Raw genomic sequence first — 7,649 nt, 5'->3', positions numbered from 1 at the left:
AAAAAAAAAAAGAAAAAAAGGAAAATGAAAAAAAAAGAAAAAAAGAAAAAGACCCAAAACCAAATCTAGCAATTATTGCCACACTTGCAACAAAATGATGTGCTTGGCATGAGGCTTCTGGTGGCAATAGAGTAGCATGGCACCTTACCCATGAGAAAGAGTTCAGAGATCAGTACAGCCATGAACAGAGCTGCAGGTGTTTCAGTCATTTTATTGCCCAGAGGTTGCTACAAACTACATTTAGGATTCCCCTCCTGTCCCTAAAGGCATAAGTAAGCTCAGCCAAACCACTGACTATTCCTGATTTCTATCTGAACTGCAAATCCTTAGGAGCTATATATCCTTTTGTGCCTGTATAGCTCCATCCAAACAGAAATAATATTTCAGGCTACACAAATCCAGATCCCAGACTCAAGAAAGCTACTGAAGCTTTAAGGTCCCATGACCCAAATTCTGCTTCCAAAGTGAGTTTCTTGCAAACTCCCTTGAGACTCACAAATATAGTTCTGTTTCCAATAACGTGATTCTATTTAATGCTTTCTGCATTTAAAACCATAATCCTTTTAATAACTTTGGGAATATTTGAAGATATTAAATAAAAAAATTAGGAAAAAACACCAGAAAGCTGTTGGACATCCCTGAAGTTGATTGTTTATATGAATAAGCCATAGGACAATAAAAGGCCAGACTGACCACAGTAATAACTCCCAGTGCTGATTCAAAGAAATTAAAAGCAGACCAGGAAGCTTAATTCTAAATGTGTTTTCAATTGATCTTTGTTCCTGACCGTGTTTAATGGTTAGCTGTTTGAGAAACCCTCTGGGGTCCTGCTAGTTGATTTCAAACTGGGAAACAGCAAGCAGTACCACAGAGAGCAAGATGCTTTTCTTTTCAAGAGAGTGATTTTAAACACTGCTGACTGCCAGTCTCAGAAATGTTTTACAGAAGAAATATGGAGAAGTGTTTTTCACTCTCTTTATTTATCTACTGAATTCATACATCTCTTAGGACAGAGTATCTGAACTTCTAACAAACTAAAATAATTGTGCCCATAATTGTCCTGCAAAGCAAGGTAGCATTACTATCCATGTCTTACTCTGATGCAGAAAGAATCTAGGCTATATTCAGATGACCAATATTTCACCTATGCCTCTAAGTTTAGTGTTTCCTAAAGGCTAGATGTCTCTGAAGGCCACATCAGCCAATATGGGACTCAGTGCATGGACTGAGGTAAAATTTTACTCAGTTCCACTGGACACAGTGTACATCTAACCTCTAGACTTTCATTTTGCTGCAGAGATGCTGTGCTGCCCACACAATGAGACCTTAGCTCCTGTTCTTCTGTTACTAAAACAAACTATTTTTTTTAAAGAAAAAAAAAAGGCAACAAAGCAAACAAAACCATTCCCCAAAAACCAGATCCTTGAGAGAGATAAAACTTTTTTTTTAGCTATGCAGACATGAGGTATTTAAAGCCATAGGGGCAGGTATGCTCAGAATAAGATAAAATGCATTCATGATGCATTCACAAACTAGAGTACAATGATTAGAGCATAGAAGCAAGAACAGAAAAGCAAGCTGCTAGCCCAGCCTCCCCTTCATTCCCAAATACTCAGGAGTTCAGCTGCCCCACTACTGGCCAGCCATAGCACAATCTGTTTTCACAGTTCAGCGTTGCCTTCAGATGGTTTGCATTAAGCAGGTAAATTAGATGCCTTCTTTGGGCTCTGTAGACTCTCCATACAATCAATAGTCAGAGTGACAATTGCCTTAAGAGGGCAACTACAAGCACCTATATTAGACTTTAGCAAGGTGACCGAGTTGCCTTCTGGAGGTACTTTTCTTATCAGCGACCACAGAGAGAACATTGAGAGTCCAGGCTCCAAACAGGGGCAATCACCCAAGAGAAAAGATAGACTATGGAAATACAACTCATGATTCTGTCCCAGAAACTACTAGAGAAGTATCACCAGCAACTTCTGGGCTACCTGATTTTTAAAACAGCAAATGAAGCACAAGAAAAGTGAATAGTAAGGTTGCAACACCTACATATTCTTCTGTTTTAGAGCCATTGGGAGACTTCTTATAAAGAATTCAAAGTACTGTCTTTTTCTGGGTAAGCTTCTCCTACCATTAAAAAATCTTTTCTTTCAGAAATGAGGAAGGGATTTTCTCCTCATATTTGCTAAACTGGGACAAGACATAAAAACGCAAAAGGTCCTGACTTCCACTGTCTTTAAGATAAAATGTACTTACTGAACCTGACTATTTTGTTAATGAACTCTACAGAATATTCGAAGTTATATATAGAAAAAATGTAACATATTGTCACATTTAAAAATGAGGCAATGTATACAAATTTGGTAAAGAAAATGCCTAACAACAAAAGAATCTGGGAGGGAGTTTTACAGTCTTTTCAGAAAAAGGCAGAATCCACTGTCAACTTCAGATGGCAGAGAATTAAAGATTTCTAGACAGAGCTAGATAAAGGAAGATGATAGGGCACGGTGAGGGATATCTCCCATAAATTTTGCCATTGGCAGAAGGCAGCCTTGCTGGCAGCTACAGAAACAAATGACTGGGATATTTCAGTGATGGATCAGCTTGCTTTTATTCCAATGTAAAAAAAAAAAAAGATATGCAAAGGGATGTCATTAAGAATAGTAAGTGGCAAATCCCAAATGTTTGAGAGAAATAGAACAGAAAATCCACAGAAAACATAAAAAGAAATCTGCAAATTCTGAGCTTTTCAGGTCAAATTACACTGTGAAAACTGTGAAGTGGTAGCTGCAAACAGAAATTTGACTTTTCAAAATAGGACTGGAAATCTAACCTGAACAGTCAAATTAACTGTGTTGGTGTACTCCCCTACCTGCCACAATAGCTCAAGTTGAGCAGTGTTGTAAAGGCTTGTGATTCGGCTGGAGTACTGGGCAGTTGAAATCAGTTCTTTATTTGTGCAGACCAGTCCATCCAGTCCTGTGCAGTTCACTCAGCCAATGCTGTATCGTGCTTTCTGATGGAGAAAGACAAATTGGCAATCAGAATATAGAAGATGAATTCAAATGTCAGCGCTCGTGGTATTTCAAATCTACAGATTGGTTAGGACAGCAGTTAGCAAAAAGTAGCTCTTGCAAGTATAATCCGAGCTTTCATGATAGATAGGTTTGATAAAAAATGAAATCAAATTTTGCTGCTACACCTGAGATCTCAGCAGCATCAACTCACCTTAGCTGATGAATTATTTCCATTTATTATTGGGAAACAATACAGAGACAGTTACTGTTCGCCTCTTGCTTAGGCTAGTTGAAGACTTCCTCTCTTTCCAAAGGAACAGCCTCTGGATCAGGAAATGCACTCTTCAGCTTCCTCTCAAAGGTGTTTCCTCAAAGGGTAAGGTCTTTCCTCAGTAAACTATCTGTGCATGTCCTATATACAAACCTATCCACTACAGTATCATTAATCATATTTTGCAGAAGTGGAAAACTGAAATTTAAAAGTTAAATTACTTCCCCAAAGTCAGTGGCACAGATAGGGGAATAATACTATCTAGTTGTTATCAGACACTTCACATTGTAAGAGCTCAAACACTACCCAAAGCACGTCTCTGTCATTTTTTCAGTTATATGGGTGCTGTAAGACCCCAGAGCCTGAGCTACAAGCTCACCAAAGGGGTTTTACAGCTGCTCTGGAGTTGTCCCAGGAGACTCGCAGGGGCCAGGGTGTGGGACAGGGCATCACTTCGGCTCTGTGAAATTCGACCTGTCCCTTCCCCCCACACACACTTGAGTTGGTCTAAGCCAATAATTAATATAATAATCCAGTGTCTCACAGATGCCTTGCCTTAACAACAACCAAGACGCCAGTAACAGAAATGCAATGGTCTCCCAGGCTTCTACATAGAAACTGTCCCCCAGAATTTATTACCACTGTTCCTTTTCAGCTCCCACTTCTATATGTAAGTCATTATCCTCTTACCTTCTCCCTCATTGCCCACTTATTCATCCAACACATTATGACGCAGCTGCCTCACACAGGAAAAAATGCACAGAGCTGCGAAGAAACAAACAACACTGTCAGATTCTGGTGATGTAAAAATCATAGAAATATAATCCTTGGAGTTCATAAAGTAACAGCATTTTTGCCCTTCTCTCTCTCAGTAGGCCTCCCTACACCATCAAGTGAAATACGTATTTTCCAGTCTAGTTACTTCATTTCTGCATGCAGATTTTGTCTCAAGACACCAAAGCAAATGTTTGTGCTGAGTGACACAGTGAACATTGCCAGTCCCAAAGGTCTCACTCAATGCTTTTGGGGACATATGCAATTTTAGTCTCAGCTGAAATGTACGGAAAATGGTGACTTTGACCCATGTTGTAAAGACACCAAAGAAAGGACATGCTTACTGATAAGAGAAGTAAAGCTGTAAAGTGATTTTGTAAGAACAAGGGACTCTGAGAAGAGATTATTTTCTCAACAAATAGCACACTGACACGTTAGCTGTTATAAGTGTTAGAAATTTTTAATATTTGAAACTTGCCTGCATAAGAACTTTCACACTTATCTGCTATCAGTGACATTACACAATTTTATTTGGATGTCAGTAAGTATTCAAGGACACAACTCTGCTCTGTTACAAATGCTTTTAAGTCAAGCACAGTAGCAGCAAGTTACCAGACAAAGGGACACTGTGTTAAAGGCTGCCTGCCAGAGATTACTTATTCAAGTTGATTACATGGAAAGGACAGTAGTGCTGCCACACTTCTACCTCATACTCTCTGGGGAAGAAAAAATGCTAAGAGTCATATCTCGGTTTTCTTCAGTTCTCACTGCACAGGGCAGGCAAGAAAAATGCAATGTAATGTAAAGACACAAGGTTTGACCTTGCAGAGTAGTGCACCTAAATGCTTTGCTAGGTCAGTGCAAGCACATTCTATCTTAGTTTTAAGTACAAGTAGTATATAAAATGCCTCTCACTCAAAAGCTGCATCTGACCATGATTTGAGTCAAAAGCAGAAAATAATCATTATTATAGATCATCAAGAAGCAGGAATGTCTTGAGGGGTTGGAGAGTTTGTGCTTTCACCAAAAACCCCAAACACCTTTCATTTCCATGTATTTCAGTAAAATCTGGGGTTGTACAGCACATGTTAGGATTGCACAGCCATAACACCCATAAGTAAATCGCTCTGTGACATTCTTATGTGAAATGGCACAGAGGCATTAAGGTAGGATTAAGGTAAAATTAATGGATTTCACCTCATTGATTCCACCTCAATGTTATTAACCGAAAAAATAAACTGGTAAGTGAAATACATATAATAAACCCCGGTGGGAAAAGCACTGTGCACAAATTCTCGCTTACACTACTAACTTCAAAGCAGGCAGAGTGAAGTCACCAATTAATTAGCACTAAGTGGTTACAAAGGCTGTGGTTTGTGTTCGCGACTCTCTAATTGCCGTGGTACGAGGGGAAAGCCGAAGTGCCTCCCTCAGCAATAAATAACCCCTCAATCCCGCGGAGGCCCCAGTGCCGGCGGGCAGCGCGCTCCCTCTGCCGGGGAGCGCCGCTCATCCCCCGGGCACCGGGAGCCGGGAACAGCCCCCGGCAACCACCCCTGCAGGGCCCGCACAACGCGAGCCTGCAGAGCCGCCCCGCTGGGTGGCCTGTCCTCCGGCTGGCAGGAGAGGCGGTACCTTTGGTTGGTCTGTCTTCTGGGAGCCACCCCAAGATCCCCCATCCTTCGCTGGCCACAAATCTTAGATGTCAAGAAGTTTCACGTTTCCCAAACAATCCTATTTCTAGTTATCCGTGGGTTTTTTCATCCATTTTCTATATATTTATTATTATTACTTCATCCTTGTATTTGCTGTCTCGCATTTTTCTTCTTCTCTATTTTCCCTTCCTCAGCGAGTAAAACACTGACCACGAAAGTATCTGTTGCCCTAAGTATGCCAGCCTGTGGGCATTGCTCTCAGTTACATTTTATGGCGAGTTTTACTGCGAAGTTACTTTTACTTTAGCTTGGATCTCTGTATTTCCATAGAGTGACTAAAAAGCACCTGGCAGCCCCCAGTGTGCTATTTTTGATCACCTAATGATAACTTCCATAGCCACTCTAACTTTAGCAAAGGTATATTCTTTTATCAGTGAGGTATGCAATTAACAGTACACCTCATTATTTTTAGGTGGTATTTGGATTTTCACTCTAAGCATTACCTCAGTAGTCCTATGTGCCGGTGTTATTTCTCTGATAATTAAGGTGGCCCCATAAAACATTACACAAAAGCAGGGAAGGGCTGGAATCCCTCTTGCTGAAATGATGAAGCTGAGTGAGCTGATACATTGCACTGAGAGCTGGTGGCTGTCAACAATTGTCTTTCATCTACTGGCAATCCCAAATGCATGAGAGTAAATGAGTATCTAAGATGTTCAATTAAGAATAAATAAGAGAACTATTACTTTTTTAATAGGAAAAAAACCCAAAACCATAAACAAACTCCTCACAACCCAAAACTTGAAATCATTGCCCACAACTCCATCATATAAAAGTCCTGTATAGAAAGCAGAACATACAGATCCTTGCTGTGGTTTAAACACAGCCAGCAACCAAACCCCACACAGCCACTTCCTCACACCTCCACCAATGGGATCAGGGAGAGAGAATCAGAACGGTAAAAGCTGGAAAACTCATGGATTGAGATAAAGACAGTTTAAGGAAAGCAAAAGCCGTGCACACAAGCAAAGCAGAACAAGGAATTAATACGCTGCTTCCCATGGGCAGGCAGGTGTTAAGCCATCCCCAGGACAGCATAGACCCATCACATGTAATGGTTACTTGGGAAGACAAACACACTACTCCAAACATCCCCACTTCTACCTTCTTGCTCCCACTTTATATACCAAGCATGATGCCATATGGTATGGAATATCCTTTGGTTATTTTGGGTCACCTGTCCTGGCTGTGTCTCCTTCCATTTGTAGACAGAATGCACAATAGAAAACTTTTCTTATAATAAAGGAATAAAAATGTCAGATTCAATCCCATGAAACTAACCAGATAAAACTACATCCTGAAATGATGAATCAAATAAATTATAAGTATTTTATTTTACCTGTAATGCAATGTAAGAAATATCCCTTGCCTAGAGCAAGGGATGATGTTACTTCCAGTAATACAGGCAAGATAAGAAGATAGTTACTGATAAAAAAATTATACATCATCTGTGAAAATGCAGCTGAAATGACAGCAAATGCGATAATAATGACTCAGTCACATGTAAGGATGATAAAGAGGAATCATACAAGAGCAGAGCTAGGTGATTAATTATATTCACCACCAAAATCAGATGCAGGGAAACCAAGCAAGGAAAAATGTAAAATCAGAGGGCCTTGAGTTACCATGCTGATCTATGCACACATGTGAACATGTCTTCTGTTTCTCCTCTAGGCAAACAGATGCCTATAATGGGGTAGTATCAGAACATCTTAATCATCTCACTAGATGAACATCAACTTTTCATCAATAGACACCAATGATAAGTGTATCTACCCTCCTCTAAAAGTAAAATGATACTCTGTGAAACAGTATTGTTTCAGGTCTTGATTTTTCAGCAGTCGTTCAGCAAGGAAAAACAGTTTTGTAGCT

At 40.1% G+C, this 7,649-nt stretch overlaps 1 protein-coding gene across 3 annotated transcripts in view; it reads right to left on the bottom strand.

Annotated features, from left to right (window-relative positions):
• SORBS1 (sorbin and SH3 domain containing 1) overlaps positions 1–7,649 on the bottom strand; it is a 238,672-nt gene that overhangs the window by 218,630 nt on the left and 12,393 nt on the right. For 2 of the 3 annotated variants that reach the window (XM_017806938.1, XM_017806937.1), the window contains exons 2-3: positions 3,979–4,053; positions 2,873–3,016 (exon numbers count right to left, since the gene is read on the bottom strand). The gene's annotated coding sequence lies outside the window, so the exon portion shown is untranslated. Of the gene's footprint in view, positions 1–2,872; positions 3,017–3,228; positions 3,246–3,978; positions 4,054–7,649 lie in introns of those variants that run through there. The other variant, XM_017806939.1, reaches the window with a different exon arrangement.

Source organism: Lepidothrix coronata, unplaced genomic scaffold (assembly GCF_001604755.1).
Source record: "Lepidothrix coronata isolate B3197 unplaced genomic scaffold, Lepidothrix_coronata-1.0 Scaffold17, whole genome shotgun sequence".
Classification (NCBI taxonomy): Eukaryota; Metazoa; Chordata; class Aves; order Passeriformes; family Pipridae; genus Lepidothrix; species Lepidothrix coronata.
This window is presented reverse-complemented; position numbering and strand designations above follow the sequence as displayed.